Source organism: Vigna unguiculata, chromosome 8 (genome assembly GCF_037176805.1).
Source record: "Vigna unguiculata cultivar grain cowpea cultivar isolate G323 ecotype 2 chromosome 8, ASM3717680v1, whole genome shotgun sequence".
Classification (NCBI taxonomy): Eukaryota; Viridiplantae; Streptophyta; class Magnoliopsida; order Fabales; family Fabaceae; genus Vigna; species Vigna unguiculata.
The window spans coordinates 5,879,049-5,896,721 of NC_140799.1; the positions used below are offsets into that span (position 1 = coordinate 5,879,049).

The window sequence follows — 17,673 nt, forward strand, 5'->3', positions numbered from 1 at the left end:
GGATGGGTGAAATCTTTTGTGCTCTAGCTTACCCTACTTTTGTTGTTGTGTGTTCTGTTGTGTGGTACTCTCTTTTGCGATGATCATCAACTTGTTGATGTGAACAGATGCGAGGAACACCCGTGGACAACAGGGAGGTGATAGTTCCGCTGCATAGTTTGCGTAGGCTGGACCTTATTCCTTGATGGGCTTTTCCTTAGGGCTATGGCCCATGTATTGCTCTATGTTTTATTACTGTACTTCGTCTGTTAGACTTTTCAATTGTTTCTGTTGGCATCGTGGTGTGCCTAGTTTTGTAGGAGTGGCGTTAAGGATCCCAAGACTGCGTTGTTATATTATTTATGTGTGGCGTTTCTTTTAATTACGCATATTAATTAAATGGGACGTTACACTAATTAAAAAAGAAAATAAATAAAATTGTTTAGTTTTCTATTTTAAAGTTCTTAACTATTTTTTTTTATTTACATGTCTTTTACATATTCTCTCTCACACACACACACACATATATATATATATATATATATATATATATATATATATATATATATATTATGTTGTAATGTATTGTAATATTATATAATATAATTTAATATAATAGATTGATGGGCTTTAAGTCTAAGTTAGATATAAAGTTATGATATCTACTATGAATTTAATGTTTAAATCCTTAATGTTGATAAAAAAAATCCTTACTTAATATATTACGGAAACTAAAGAAATCATATTTATAAATCTTAGGACAATTCTAGAAAAAAAAAATTAGAATTTACAAAATGACAAATGATTAAGGACCAAACTTTACAAAAAGGAAAAAAAATATTTTTCACTTTTCATGTACAAATATTGTTTTTATTACACCAGTGCAGTAAGGACTTTTGGCATCGGTTGTTTTTGGTATTTTGCCCTGGTTCCAGAACCGAGGCATATTAGGGCGAGATAAAAAAGGCATGACTTTTGGCCTCAGGTGTGCGAACCGAAGCCAAAGCACAATCTGCAGTTTTCGAACCCTAGCGACCATCTTCTTCACGCTGCCGCCACATACAGATTTATCGACCACCGCAGCCTCACACTAGTCCATTCAACCACCATGGAATCAACCAACCTGCAGCAGAACACGAACGACAATAAACCTCCATTGTAGACGCGAATATCGCGACACACCACCTCTGCAACACGAGCATATCGAAAATCGTCGTTGCGAGAACAAACGTATCAGCGCCTGCATCGCGAGTTCAGCCTCACTGCAAACTACCATTGAAATCACTTGCACCTTGAAACATCATCTTGATGCTCATAGAAACCCTAATCGCGCCACCAAGCACCTACAAGGAGCAAAATGCACAACACGTTGTGGTGGCTCTGAATCGCGCAACAAAGGTTTGATTTGGGGATGAAGAGGAACAGTGTTGTGATTCACGATTTGGGAACCTAAATCAGACATATGACCTCATTTCAATTAATAACCGAGGCCTAAAGTGCATACTGCCTCGGTCCTATTCCACCCGAGGCCAAAAACTCAGATATGTGGTCTCGGTTCAATTAGTAACTGAGGCCTAAAGTGCATACTGTCTCGGTCCTATTCCACCCGAGGCCAAAAACTTTCTTGTCAATGACATTTTTGAAATTTTGAGAAACTCTGATGCTTTATAGGCTTCGGTTGCCTTTTGACCGAGGCAGAAAAGCCCCTATAGGCTTCGGTTGACTTTTGACCCGAGGTAAAAAAGTTCAAAAAATTATAAAAATGTCACCGCATCCTTATAGGCTTCGGTTCTACAATAACTGAGGCCTATAAGACGACATAAAAACAACAAATTGCACTAGTGTTATGTGGATCTTCGTGAACTTTGCCGAGAATAACAAACACTTACAATGACCTGTGCGTTGAAAATTCAAGATTCACATCCGAAAGCTTACTTGTCTCACGTTAGAAGAAACATCGATTCAATTATTAACAAGGGAAGCTACGTGGGTGTTACCTTAAGGCTTGATGTGAAAAATACCTCTCTAGAATAAACTTATACTTCAATCTTATACCACTCTTACATTGAATTTCATGCCCTCATTACAATGCATGACACGTTCAAATATGTTACCATCAACATTGAATACCTAATTCCAGCAACTAATGTTTGCGAGAAAATGTACCACGTTACAATAGTTTGTGGGTCTCTTACGTTATTATGAAAGTCAATTCAATTCAAGACTCATTAACAACATATGTTTAGAGACTATATATCAAACTCATAACTTTAGCCTCCATTCTCTTACAAATTAAACCCTAAAAACTCATTCATGTAAGAAATGTTCAATCACACTTTAATCATCATCACTTGTCTCAACTATTTGAAATAAGTTGTTTGACTTGGAAATGACATTTAATTCGTAGTTGTCCATAAAGAACACATTTGATGAAATAATTTATTAGATATAGATCCCAAAGAATTAGGTTTAAACTTAACCAAACAACTCATTATTTATATAGCAAAGAATTATATTGAACTATAAGTTGAAACATATTTTTCAAATTTAAATTATAAATTTAGTTTCTCGAAAAAAAAAATATACTTTTCATTTAGTTAGAGATTAATTAATAAATTTGAGGGCCATTAAACACAACATGTTGCTATGATTTTTTTTTTTTTACAACAACTAGTGTAGTACAAAATATGGTGAGATATAACAGTGCATATGTTTCCAGAAAAGTCATTTTCTATGAGCAGGAGCATGTAAAAGGACTGCCCCCAACCTTGTCTGGCCAGTCAATTTTTGAATTATATGCAATCTAATTAATGCCATTGACCACCCAAACAAGTTTCTTGTAACCCTAACCTCATTAAAAAAAAAGATAAATGCAATGTTTTGAGAGCGCGTTGAATAATTGATTTTGGAAGAGTTGATTATATGAACACAGAAGCTAATAATATTAGTTTCTATTTCGATGTAAATTTTTTTAGTTCAAACTCAATTTTAAAGCCAAACATAATATAATTTTATATTGGAAAAACAATTACACTTAGACGTGAAACCAAACACACTATGAATGTATAAATTTGCAATACAATTGTACCTTTAAATGTATAATTTTGTGGACAAAAAAAGTAATTAAAGAGAACTAAAAAGGAAATCTACAAGTTTCTTCGATAAAGTTAATCAATAACATAGTTAAAAAAAATGAAGATTTGTTTTGTAATAATTTTATCTAATCATTTACTACATTTCATCTTTGTCCTTTTTATATCTTTTTAAAAAAAATATACTGTGCAAATACCATTTCTCTTGTATAAGGGAAAATTGCAGTTAGTTTCTTAGAAATCTTCCAATGTGATGCTCGTGTAATTTTCTGTTTTCATAGAACGCATAGATATCTCTTGATATCACTATCTCCATCTCTCTGTTGTAAGTTTTGTTTCTCATGAAATAGTTTTAAAAGCTTCCTTAGTTTTTTTATCATGCCTATCAAATGTATATTAGATTGTTTTTCATTTTCACTTTTATGATAAACTCATGGGTAGACTTGCGCATGTGGATAAACTTTTTGTGACAAACAGCCTAATTTTTTAAGTTGTATGAAATAACATATAAACAAACTTATATATACCCGGTTACAAAATATATGATTTATAATTTTAATAAGTTATTTATTAATAAATAGAGATGTTAAAACGGATTCTAACATTTGAATCTGACTCACCACAGGTTTGAGCTGGGTTGAACCGAAAAAATGGGTTCATTTTTTTTTAAATGTGAGTAATTAAACTTAGTTCACTTAACCTTAGATTCATCGAGTTTGAGTCTAGTTGAAGGTGGATTGATTCCATATCTATCAACAACAACTCTTTATTAGTTTTATTACTATTTTTCATAAATTTTTTATATAATTATTTAATACTTCTAATTATGCATGTTGACATTTTTTATTTTTTTTAAATACTAGAATATTATCCGATAATGCTTGAATAATTTTGATATTTAATTAATTTGCTTGTCAAGTTACGTAGGTTAACACTTTAATTTTCAACTAGTATCATATTACATGGAATTTTTCTTACAAATTTATTAAAACAAATTACAAGAAAAAATATTTTTTTATTATTTTTTAAGAATTTTAATTGACAAGTAATTCCTTCATGAATAATTATTTCTTCAAAATTCTTTTGCAAAAAGTGTTTATACGAAATATTTTGTAAAAAAAAAATTGTAGCAATTTCTTATAATTTTTTTTCATAACAAAATTTGTAAATATTTCCTACGAAAAAAAATTCAAAACAAAATTGACAAAAAATATGAATTTTCTTAGTAGTATCTTTATAATAATGTTTGCTAAAATAGGTGAATACTTTGATTATACTACTATAAAAAATGCGTTGAGTCAATTCACTTCAATTGTACTACAATAAATATATAAAATAAGTTGGAAGAACAAAACATCCTTAAGTGAGTCAACCCACTAATCCACCAACATGTGGTGAGTCAATTTAATTACAAAATCTTTTACTCACCAAAAAGTAAGTCAGGTAGAGCTAACTCATTTTTAGCTCAACCGGTGATGAACCAATTTGTGTGAACTGGATTAGCTTAACACCTTATAACATTGTTCCATTAGATTTTCGTCATGTATGTTCATGTCAACTAACATCTCCCATATGTTGCTTTCTGAGTATTGGAAATTTGTCATGCGGCGCATCATGCCAACTTGCTCAATAAGTATGTCATTACGCACCTCAATTGCGACAACCTACCTTTCTGTTGTAGATGATATCTTTTCGGAATGGGAGTTACCCGATCCCATGACATCCATGAACACGTTTAGCTTAGTAGTAAGTTTCTCAAACTGTGAGTCCATGGAATCAACCATTGGTGCTTTTCTTTTAGAGCCTCGTGATGTCGACGTCCGACATGAAGGAACTTATGGTTGTCATTGAGTAGGCCTAGGACTGTACTCATCCATAGCTGGTGGTGATGGTCGAGTTGGGTTACTACCTCCTTCACACAAAGGTGGGTCAGGTATGTACTCCATTTGATCAATAAGATCAACCTCTAACATGTGTTGCTCACGCTGACATCGTGCTTTACGTGTTATGCGTACCCCAACCCTTGTGGCTCGATTTACTCCCCATAATTCCTCCATGAGGTCATAATACCTAATAGTAGTAACCTTCCATTTATCATGGCCATAAATCAACAATTAATTGATTCCTAAAAATCAAAATATTGTAATTAATTTCAATTACCTTTATTAGATCGGACCATACTTCTTCCTCTGTTTCAAAGCGCTACGAGATTGGATTCCATGCAAATCAACTAAGTGAAGAAAATAAATATGAACATCGCGCCATCTCTCTTTCAAGACTTTTTGTCTGTTTTTTACATTGCTTTTTGTTACTGCATCAAACCTTGATTGGTGAAGATTAGAGATGACAAATAAACTCGTCCTCGTGGGTATTGTCCGAACTTGTCCTCGTTTTGACAGAAAATCACTGCATTGACTATGCATAGGTATGGGTATGGGTATGAGTATGGAGAATCTCCAACTTTTTTAATTGGATATGGGGATGAGTATGGGGATGTATATATCCACCCCGTTCCTTTCCCCATACTCGCCATAATACTCGTCCCCGTCATATCCCCGTCTCCATTTAAACTATTAAAATATTCACAGATAATTAAGTGACCTTATATATATATATATATATATATATATATATATATATATATATATTCTATCTTTTATTTCTTCTAATTGTTTAGTTTGTCATGAAATTCATTCGCATCTACAATATATTTTTCATCTTATCATAACATTTATGCAATTATGTTCAAATGATATATGTCAATTAAATATTTTTTTTGTCTCACATTTGAATATTTCTATTCTTTTTTAATATTTTTTTTATTGTATATTTTCCTTTTACATGAAAATGTTTAACACTCTCAAATTAAGCATTTAATAGCATAAACATTTCATTTACCAGGCAATATTAAAAGAATTTATTCTTTACTTTATTATTATTAATTTTTGTTTCATTTAAAGAACTCTTTTGTTTCACTAAAATAATTTTCGTTATTTCTCAACCATTGATTATATATGTTGATATTTGAAAAGTTTTATCAGAACTCTAAGGTATTTTTTACATCTTATCATACTCTTAATTATACATTTATTTTTCTTTGTGCGATTTGATTCAATAGTCTCTCAAATTATTTCTAAGACATATATTTGTTAATTTTTTAATATTTTATTTGTTGTTTATTTTCATCAAGTACAATACTATTTTGATATATTTTATATAATTATTTTGTATTTTCTAACTCATTATCAATCATGCTGTAATTTTGTGACTATAATTATTTAAACAAATTTTATTTACTACAATATAAAAAGTTAATGTAATTGTCATGCCTTTTTTTAGCACCATCCAACATATATTGAAGTTCAAAAGATAAAGATCTATGTTAAAAATTTTATTTATTAGTTTAATATTTGTTCTTTCATTTTCATCATGTAATGTATTATAATTTTTATTAGTATATAAAAAGGATATTCATTAGAATTTAAAAAATTGGAGTAAACAAATATTTAAAATATATTTTAATTTAAATATTTGTTTTTCTTTTATATTTTTATAAAAATAATTTTAAATTTTATCAATTAGATTCCATCAATGTTTGCAAATTTAATAAATGTTTTGGTTCTCATGAAATTTTATTTGGTATTGTAATTTAAAATGTATACAATTATAATTTCTTTCAAAATATTTGATATCGAAAAAACAATCATCCTCTTAATATTGAATATTTGATAATATTATGTTTCCTTTACCATAATTTTTTATTATTTTATAAAAATCAATTAAAATTAATATTGAAGCAGTAAAAAAACGGGTACGGGTATGAGTACAAGATTATACCTGTTACCTGATGAGGATGAGACAAAAGTTTGATATATGTTGGGTTTGGGTATGGGGATGTGGATGAATTTTTTTTATGGAGATGGGTAATGGGATAGTGAAACCCGTCCCTGCCCCGCCACGTTGTCATCTCTAGTGAAGATGATGAATAATGTTACTATATGCTTGTGTTGTCCAGCTGCTGTTAACCCCGTTGCCTAATCGGATTCATCTATCATGGCATTTAGAAGTTTCTTATCCATTTCCTCAATCCACTTGATGAACTCTCAAGGAGCTGCAACAGAAGCAACAACTACTTTATTTCCCGTATTCATAAGATAATACCTAGGACAAACAAAGGTTTCATGACATTGATATTAATGTAATAGTTCATCAACATAAAATTTTTTATTTAATAAAGCCATTCTAAACATGATTAATTAAGTACATGTAGCTAATTGTTTTGGTAATCAAACCACATTTCATTTGCTATATCATCCCTAATATTACAACCTACCTTATAATCATCATCATGATCCACTTGACCATTTATTGTTTCATCAAGATGTTCCTCTAATTCTCAATCAACCTCATCAATTAAAGATTCATCATTATCAAAACCTCGTAGGAAATTATGGAAGATGCAATATGCTAAAATTATATCTGTCATTGTCTCCAAAGCGTAATGCAGCTCAGTTCCACTTGCTATGATAGGAAAACATTTTTTTAGCACATCAAATTTTCTCTCAATCACGTTTCTCAAACACGAATGTCAAAGACTAAACAATTCACGAGAATTTTGTGGCCCTCTTCGTGCATACTCTTTTAGATTATATCTTACACCTCTATATGGAGTCAATATTGACTTTTTCAGCATAAAACCAGCATCCCCAAGATAATATTTTCCTACAATTGTGATAATTATTAAGTTATTAGTGATGGACGACTTAAACGTCATAAAATAAACAAAATTTAAAACTAACCTTCGGGTATGACCAAAGGATCATCTCTAACAAGAGCATATTTCAATATTCTTGAATCAGGTGATGTCCCCTCCCATCCAGCCAACACATAAGTGAATTTCATATCAAAATCACATGCAGCGAAGACATTTTGTGTTGGCTTGTCCTTCCTACCTCGATTACCTAGGAGCCTTAGATAAAGGAACCCTTATTCTAACATGAGTTCCATCTATGGCCCCTAGACAATCCTATTTCAATAAAATTAAAATCGTAAATAAAGATTGTTTAATTTTTGTAAGTAGCTAACAAAACATAAAAGTATTATGGCCAATGTTACCTTAAAGTATGGGTAGATTCGAGTATTGTTCAAGACATGATTTTGCACCTCTGTCCCGAACGGTTGAATTAAAAACTCTGACTCCAAACTTAAAATGGCATCCAAGACATTATGAAATGTCTGCTAACGGTCGACCTAGAATGATAGAAGAAAATTGACACACTACGATTCTTCACATTATGCCCAATGATATGTAGAAACTTAGCAACATATTCCTCTAGTGTGCACCGTATAGCATCTTTCACTTACCCAGTTGCCCTTAAGTGCAAACATAGGTTAATAAATGACTCTGGTCCCTTCTGAATAATGTCACGACATCAACTACTCTCGTGTTGATCATTATCTGACACAAAATCCCTAACACTATTTCTTAAAGAAGAATACATATTCAATATATTCAACGCATGCACAACAATGCATAACATTGTTAGTTGTGCACAATTGTAATTTTCAGTGTAAGTGTGCAACTATATTGAAGTTCACACTGAAAACATCATCTATTACATCTTCGGTAAAAAAATGACACATGTAATTCCTCCTCCATCTAAATTACTAGTATAAAAAATTATAAGCAGCTCACATTGAAACAAATAGAAATAAAAATAACAAAAAAATTAATATGTTTTATAACATCAAAACAAGAAAAATTTCTTATCAAAATCAAACTCATTGAAAAATCAAACTGATATTATACAATAAATTTTACCATAGCAGATAAATAAGATACAACTTATAACTTACTTGTTTGTTAACAAAGAGGTTAGATACCACCAACAAACCAAAGTCAGGAACCACCTCCTTCGAATATCATCAAACACCAATAAGCGATATCACCTAAAACAACAAAAGAGCACTAACCTTGGCTTTAATATCACGCATGACCTTAGGACCCTATAAGACCAACAACAATGAATAAGTGAAGCAAATCATAACAGTATCACGCACCACCATATACCAATAACAACACCACCATTATAACAAGTGTACCACGACTACAACAATCAACAACACGTCCACCACCTCTTTCCACGAAATAACCTACAAAACCAACCACATCTCAACATGGATTTAGATGGTTTAGATGAAATTGAAGTATAAAGCATTGCACTACCATATACCACGAAAATAACTCCCCACTATAACACCACCTCCACGATTCACGCCGACGAGAGCAACAAGAACGACTACCACCATCATCCACTAGGGGAATAAGCGTCGTCCTCCTTCAAGACTGTTGTGAACTCCTTCAACACAACATGAACTTCCTGCCACAACCAGATAAAGGAATTAGAAACTAGTGGAGAAACTGGTGGAATTAGGTACACCCAAAATGGAACCGATTAAACAACAAAAGCCTTTCATTTTGGACCGGATACAAGAAAAGTATAATTGGGTAAATTGAACAAAAGTTATTGAAGTTGGAACCGGATCCAACTACAACGTATCCAGGTCCATTCCTTCTTCAAAAACAAAGTTGTTGTTAGCTATTATCTCCGTGAATGAGCAACAATGGTGGAAAGCTACGAAAATGCTACAAAGCTTAAGAACTGGTATGGATCTTCCATCCATCAAAGGGAATGGAAGTATAGTGCATCAAACAACAAATAGGAAGGGAAGTACAATTTTAGGGCACATAAAAAAACTACAAAATATAAGTTACCTTGTTATAGCTTAAACATATGTGACTCTCTCCGCCATGGAGCAGCTTTGTTCTTCCCAACTCTTGTAATATAATATACCAACCACCTTCTTAATGGCATTCAATGGTTCATTCAAGAGGCTCAACAACACATAATACACGGTCAAACAATTCAAAATTCAAACGAGTCAAGAATCTATCCTGTTACGCATCATGAATCCATATTGTAGATCAAAAATCTTCTTCTTTATACAGACCTTGAGCCATGAGAGCAGTGGGAGCAACGAGGGGCATATTGGTAAACTGGTAAAGTCACTCTCAAATCTCTTCAAAATAGTGGAATGCAAAATGTGGGTGAATCTCGCAAATCACCGCTTTTTGTTCCTTTGCATTCATCGAAAAAGAACATGATAATTCTCTACGGTCATCGCTCTACATCACCTTTCCATAGTAATTCAGCACAAAAGAACACGTCCTAAATGCAAGTCAAATTGTCACATATAATCATGAATAGTATTATTTTTCTTTTATAATAATTTTATTCATACCAAATATTTATCTTGATACTTAATATTGACAAAATTATTTTATTTTGAATTTGTAATGCATGTATTGGTTCCGTAGCTCAGTTGGTTAGAGCGTTGGTCTTATGAGCCGAAGGTCGCGGGTTCGAGCCTCGCCGGAACCATATTTTTTTGGAAAGAGAATCATCGGCTTTCGATATATGAATATTTACTTTTTTTTCAAGTTTTTTCATAATTTTTTAATTTTTAATAATATTTTTTATGTGATGATAAATAATAAATGTTTTGATTTGTTAGTATAGCTAAAATGTTAAATATGTAATTATGTATTGCATGAACTTTTGATAAATACAAAAATAGAGACTAGTAGTATGGTATTTTTCTTAGTTATATTTTATTATCTATATTATTTAAATCTACAATTTTATTCAAAATTAAATTTTAAAAAAATTTCTTTTTAATGTTTTTGTGTAAATGGAAAACAACCTTGTCTTATTTTAATTTTCGAAATTTGAAGGTAGTGTGACAAACACCCAAAACACTATTAGGAAGAAATGACAACACAAGTGTTAGAAAATTCAAATTAAAATTTCTTTATAAAAAATGGATTTTGGATTTTGAACTTGATCAAAATATTTGGATCTAGATTTAAAAAAAAACATCAAAATAGTTCTACAGAAAAAATGGATTTGGATCCACAATCTAATACAATTATTTGTATCTAAAATGGATATGGATCAGATCATTAGAAATTGAATCCATGATCACCCTATCAATGATGACTCTTCTTCCTTTGTTAGACATTTTAAGGCTTCTCTCTTGTAGTCACTGATTTTTTTCCTTTTACATATTTGTGTGTACCAACTTTTGTGGAGCTCCTAATGCATAATTTTTTTCAACCTTTTGTTGATAAGATTCGTGATAAACTTACTTCTTGAAAAAGAAAGTTGCTTTGTATGATGAGAAGAACTCAACTAGTAAATTTTGTGATTGTTAGCTTGTTGTCTTATAACTTTCAAGTTTATAAATGCCTTATTAAGCTTCTTGAGGTGAACAATGGATTCAAAATTTTGTTTGTACTTGGGATACATACAAATGACAATCACTCATTGTTAAATTATCTATCTTGTGTAATTTTAAGGTAAATGATGATTTGTATGTTATTAATACTCAATTGGAAAATAAAGCCTATCTCATTTAGCTTGGGAGGTTGCTTATGGTAAAATGACTTGGGTTGAACTCATGTGTACTCAATTTCTTAAGTCAAAATATAAAAAAATAGTTTTTCTTTAACTTGTTGTTAATTTGGTATGCTATTATGGATGCATATGATGTTATTCTTGAAAATAGTTTTTTGGATAGTAGGTAAAGATGATTGTGTTAATGTTTGAAATGATCACTGGTGTTTTAGACATTTGGACATCTAAATTGATTAGAATTCCTTATTTTGATAAAGTAAAGTTATAGTATATTATTAGCTCAACTTGATAAGTACTCATTGAAACTTTCCTTATATTGTTGCCAATTTATGTGATTTTTCTTCTTTGATGGTTAATAAGGATAATGATGTGCCTAATTGAATTCGGGATGGTATTGGTGTACTTTTTCAAAAAGTTATTAAAATTTATTCTTCTTCTATTATGGAATGTGTGGAATGAGAAAACTTGATTTGGTTGAATGTTGTACCACTAGCTAAAACTTTTATTCTTTAAATGTTATTGTATGACTATTTAACTACTAATTTGAAAGTTAAAAAAGATGTGGTTTTATGTTCTATGTGTTATTCATGTCAATATTTCTTTCATTTTTTCTTTCATTATTATGTTCTTATGCGGTTGTTGGAAAGAATGAAGGAATTTTTTCAGGATCTGTAGTTTTTCTATTTGGATTTGGTTTTTCAGTTTATGAAGTCCCCTTTGCTTAAAGTGATTAAATTAACTTTTATTCTTGTAGTTATTTGACTAATTTGAAGGATGATAAACCATAGTAGATTTTTGATTTGAATTATTTTTACTTATCTTATTTTTCAAATTAAGGAGTTGATGCAAAATAAATTTAAGAAACATAAGAGTAATATTGTCTCTGGTTTTTTTGTGTTGAAATTTTTCAATATTCAAATTATGGAGGGTATGGTGGATTCATTTATCAACGTAATATGGGAAGTTTCATCTACTAATTTTCTTAAGGTGAATATTGATGATACAACTAGGAGTCATCTTGGTTTAGCTACATTTATTGGTATTTTTAAAGAAAGTCAAGGTGAATATATGGATAGTTTTTTTTAAGCTTTGTTAGGGGTGCAAACTTCTTTTATATTGAGTTTATAAGGGTCATTTATGCTTTCGAGCACACTTGAAGAGAGGGTTTTTAGATGCTATGATTACCGAGTAATTCTACTTTTTAATTTGTCATGATTTCTTAGATCAACGAATGGATCCTTGAAGTCTTAGAAGAAGATGACATTAGTGTTTTCATTTTTATAAGTATATACAATTCAAAGATTCTCATATTTTTATGACAAAAATCATTATGTTGATAAGTTAGCTAGTTAGATTTTTATTTATAAAAAAAAAATAATATAAGTGGTTTAATGTTTCACCTATATGTATTATTTAGATTTTTTTTTTCATAATTGGTATAATTTATCTATATTTCGTTAATTGTAATTTTTTTATCATAAATTTGATATGATCTACCATATTTTATATTTATTTATTTATTTTTATTTTAATAAATTTTATGTTATTACTAGGGGTGGGCAAAAAAATTAATTTTCTTGATCCAATCCACTTTTGCTCCAATCCACTCCATTTATAATCCATTTTATTAAAAATCTAATCCATTTAAAATCCATTTAATGGATATGGATCTAATTTACATTTTATATATCTTATGGATTGGATATCCATTTTATAAATCAAGATTTTTAAATATGGATAATCCAAAAAATCCAATCCAAATTTTCAATTTAAATTTTTAGTTGGGTTAGACTAAAGGTTGAGATGAACTATGCTAAATTCAGACTTGGATGGGCCTTGCTCGACGACCTATACGGATCGGACAGGCCCGACAACCATAAGAGGTTGGGCGGGCGTAAAGATATGAACGAGATAGGCGGGCCCGACAAACCGAACGAGTCGATCAGGCCCAATGACCTGATGAGCCAGGTGGGTCCGAAGACCCAAACGGGCTAGGTAGGTTCGAAGATCCGAATGGGCCAAGCGGGCTCGAAGACTCGAACAGGCCAAGCGGGCTCGATGACCCAAATGGTCAAGCGGGTTCGAAGAACTGAACGGGTCAAGCAGGCCCGAAGACCCAAACAGGTCAGGCGAGCCTGATGACCCGAACGAGTCAAGCGGGCTCGAAGAATTGAATTGGGTAAGGCGGACCCGAAGACCCGAACGGATCAGACAGACCCGAAGACCCGAAAGGGTCACGCGGATCCGAAAACCCGAATGGACCAGGCAGAACCAATGACGAAAACAGGTCAAGCAGCCCAAAGACCCAAACGAGTCAAGCAGGCCCAAAAACCCGAACTTGCCTGACAACCCGAACGGGCCCGAAGACCCGGATGGGCCGGACGACCTGGCCACCCGGATGGGCCCAACGACCCGGACGGGCCCGACGACCCGGACGGGTCTAACGACCTACACAGGCCTTACGACCCGGATGGGTACGACGACACGAACGGGCAGGACGACCCGAATGGGCCCGACGATCCGGATGGACCTGATGACTTGGACGACCCTGACGGGCATGGCGACCCAGACAATCCTGACGACCTACACGGGCCTTACGACCAGGATGGCACGATGACACGAACGAGCCCTACGACCCGGACGGGCCCTACGACCTAGACGGGCTCGACGTCCCAGACGGGCCCTACGACCCGGATGGGCTCGACGACTCAGACGGGCCTGATGACCTTGACGTACCTAACGACCCAGATGGGCCCCACGATTTGAACATGCCTGACTACCCGATTGGGCCCGACTATTTGGATCGGTCTGTCCGGGTCGTATGGCCCGTCCGGGTCGTTGGGCCCATTCGGGTCGTCCGGCCCGTCCAGGTCTTTGGGCCCATTCGGGTTGTCCGGCCCGTTCAAGTCATCGAGCCTGTTCGTGTTTTCGGGCTCATTCGGGTTGTCCGGCCCGTTCGGGTTGTAGAGCCCGTTCGGGTCATCGGGCCCATTTGGGTCGTTCGGGTCGTCGGGCCCGTCTAGGTCGTCCGGGTCGTCGGGTCTGTCCGGGTCATCGATCCCATCCGAGTCATTTGAGCCTTAATGACACAAGTTTTAAGAAATTCAATTTAAATTTCTTTTATTAAAAATGGATTTTGGATTTTAAACTTGATCCAAATATTTGGATTGGATTTAAATCTTGATCCAAATATTTGGATCTGGATTTTAAAAATATCCAAACTACTTTTTCTAAAAAAATGGATTTTAGTAAAAAATCTAATCTAATTATTTGGATCTAAAATGGATGTGGATTGGATCATTAAATATCCAATCCATGCCTACCCCTAGTTATTACAACATCCTACAATACGTTAAAATGAATTCTAACTCCTTTATTATTTTGAGGAAGTGACATCGGAAAGATTAAGCACTAATTAATCACGAAAAACTCTTATAAAATATTATGATACTACTTCCAAAAATTTGTGATGCTTTTTTTATATATATTTTTATTTATACTCAATATGACCCAAACACATATTTAAATTTCTACTAAATTTATTAATTTTTTTAGTCAGACTGAAAATTGAAAAATTATTTATTATAGGAACAATGTATACTTTTAATGAAAAACTGAGACATTCCTAAGTTTTTGTTTTATTTTAATATTACAAATTGTATTACATGAATTTAACTCTTATTTTAGTAGATGGCAAAGTGGGTTAGGAACCCGGCGCCGATCATTAAGGTTTTCAACTTATCAACCTTTCATTGGTCAACCTATTTTTTTAAAATTAAAAATAATTTGAAAAATAACTACTTCGTACAAATAAAAAAATAATAATATTATAACTTAAATTATTAATATTTATAAATTATATTTTAATTATAAATTATAATAAAATTATTTTATTCAATTAAAAATATTAATTTATAAATTAAAAACTTATTAAATGTTTATAAAATTAAATATATTTTTTATATATATTAGTATGCACACAGTTGCTGTCATGGCTGTGTGTATGCATTTTTTTAATATATGTGATATTATATTAGTAGGACATGATAATGTAATGTTATTAAGTTAATATATAAAATAAAATTATACTTATTAAAAGTAAAGTGAAATATATCAGGAAAAAAATGAGAGATAAATATTGATGAATAGAGAAAAAGAGAATAGTAGAAATAGACGATTTTATAAAAAAGTGTGTAAAATAACAACCAATTTTCAAAAATTTAATAAATAATATTTTTAAAAATAAAACTGGTATTTTAAAATGTGAACAAAAAAAATCATTGTTATAAATATATATTAACAAGAACAATTAAAAAAAACTTACAATCTAACTCGGAAGTCTATCCGGTCCAATCCAAAAAAGTTCCCATCATCCTAGTTTTTGAGGACCAACACCGGCCCAATCCAAAACTTACTTGTAACCCCATTGTCGGGTATTTTTTCCTGCACCTTCATACTTTCTTCCCGCACCCCATTATTGTGAAGGCATAGTGTGAGAAGACAAGAGGGATTTTTGGAAAGTGAAGATGAAATTCGAGATGGTGACCCCGGTGTTAGTGAATCCAGCAAGTACTACGCTGAGATTACTTTTCATTTCAAAGTTATATAATTAGGAATATAAATTTTACATTTCAAATTTTGATATACAATTTATATTCTAAATTATACAATTTAAAATAAAAAATTATGAATTATACGATCTGAAATTCAAACTAAAACATACATTTTAGATTAATCTAAAATGTATTTCGAAGGTAAAATTAGAATTTTTCTTAAATATATAGAAGTGCAGGAAGAAATTGTAAGGTGCCGAAAGAAATCCCCTCTATGATTAGATCAACTTTAAAGGAGTCGCTTTGGAATGTGGTGTCCAATATCGTTTAGAAGCCAAAAATTGATGAGAAGTTAAAACAAAATGTACTAATGGATGTCTAATTTTAACAATTGAAGCTGCATTCTGACATACAATTTTTGTTTTCATTGTATATTTGTTAATCAATTTAGTGTATTTTTTAATTTAATTTTAATTCTTTATTTTAGAAGTGCTATGTTTTCAGTTAATTAAGTTTTTTTATTCCTGAAAACTATAAATTAAAACCTTTTGCCAAAAGTTACTCACAAATTTAAAATACGGAAGGAAATTAATTACTTGTGAATTTTAAAGTTGCAAGAAAAAAGTACATGTTGATTTTTTAATTGATTTTTTCACAAAAAAATAAATTATTACAAACTTTTTTTTCCATGAAAATTTGCTGTAAATATTTTTTTCATAAGAAATTTTGTAAGAAATTTCATACTAATTTTTAAATTCCACATTAACTAATTACTCATAAAATAATTATTTATCAATCAAAATTCAAAAGAAAAATCACATGAAATAATCTTTCTACAAAATTTTTAAAAAATTTTACAGGAACATCTCCACGAAATTTTAAAAAAATTCTAATACTGTTTAGAATATAAACAATATGTTTAATTAATTATAAGTATATTTATTATGATTACTTTTTAAATATGCATGATATTATATTAGTAGTTGATGATATTGTAATATTATTAAGTTAATAAACAAAATAAAATTATATTTATAAAAATAAAATGAAATGTATGAAAAAAAATGAAAAAATAACTGTTGATAAATAAAAGAAAAAAAAATGATATAAATAAATAGTTTTATAAAAACTTATAAAAATAACCGTTAATTTTTAAAAGTTTAACAAACAATTAAATTGTAAAAGGTAAAGTTGGAATTATGAGATGTGAAAAAAAAAAGAAAAAATTCTTTTTATATATGGTTATAAATTATAGGATGTGAATATTTTTCTCATACAAATCGACTTTCTTCACAAATTTAGTTTCTCATACCAATTCTTTTCTGATATGTTTTTCCAACATTTTCATTAATAAATATTAATGGAAGCTTTCTCATTTTTAAATGATTTTTTTTATCCAATAACAATGTTGGTTGCCACGTATATGTTTAAAAAATTAAATTAAAAATGTTATAAAATTAAAATACATTTCATGATAAGCTGAAATACTAATTAACAAAGCTTAATACTAACATTTGTTCATATAAATGGGAAAATTTACATCTCTTTACCAAGTGTTCTATACACATAAAT

General features: G+C 31.3%; 1 non-coding gene and 2 pseudogenes across 1 annotated transcript; 1 reads left to right on the forward strand and 2 right to left on the reverse strand.

Moving 5' to 3' along the window:
- Positions 1–4,570: 4,570 nt before the first annotated feature.
- On the reverse strand, positions 4,571–5,128 carry LOC146884053 (uncharacterized; annotated as a pseudogene).
- Positions 5,129–7,341: 2,213 nt separating this feature from the next.
- Positions 7,342–9,380, reverse strand: LOC146884054 (protein ANTAGONIST OF LIKE HETEROCHROMATIN PROTEIN 1-like; annotated as a pseudogene).
- Positions 9,381–10,439: 1,059 nt separating this feature from the next.
- TRNAI-UAU (transfer RNA isoleucine (anticodon UAU)) lies at positions 10,440–10,513 on the forward strand. Its single transcript has one exon. It is a non-coding gene; the product is annotated as a tRNA-Ile (tRNA).
- The last annotated feature ends 7,160 nt before the right edge of the window (positions 10,514–17,673 follow it).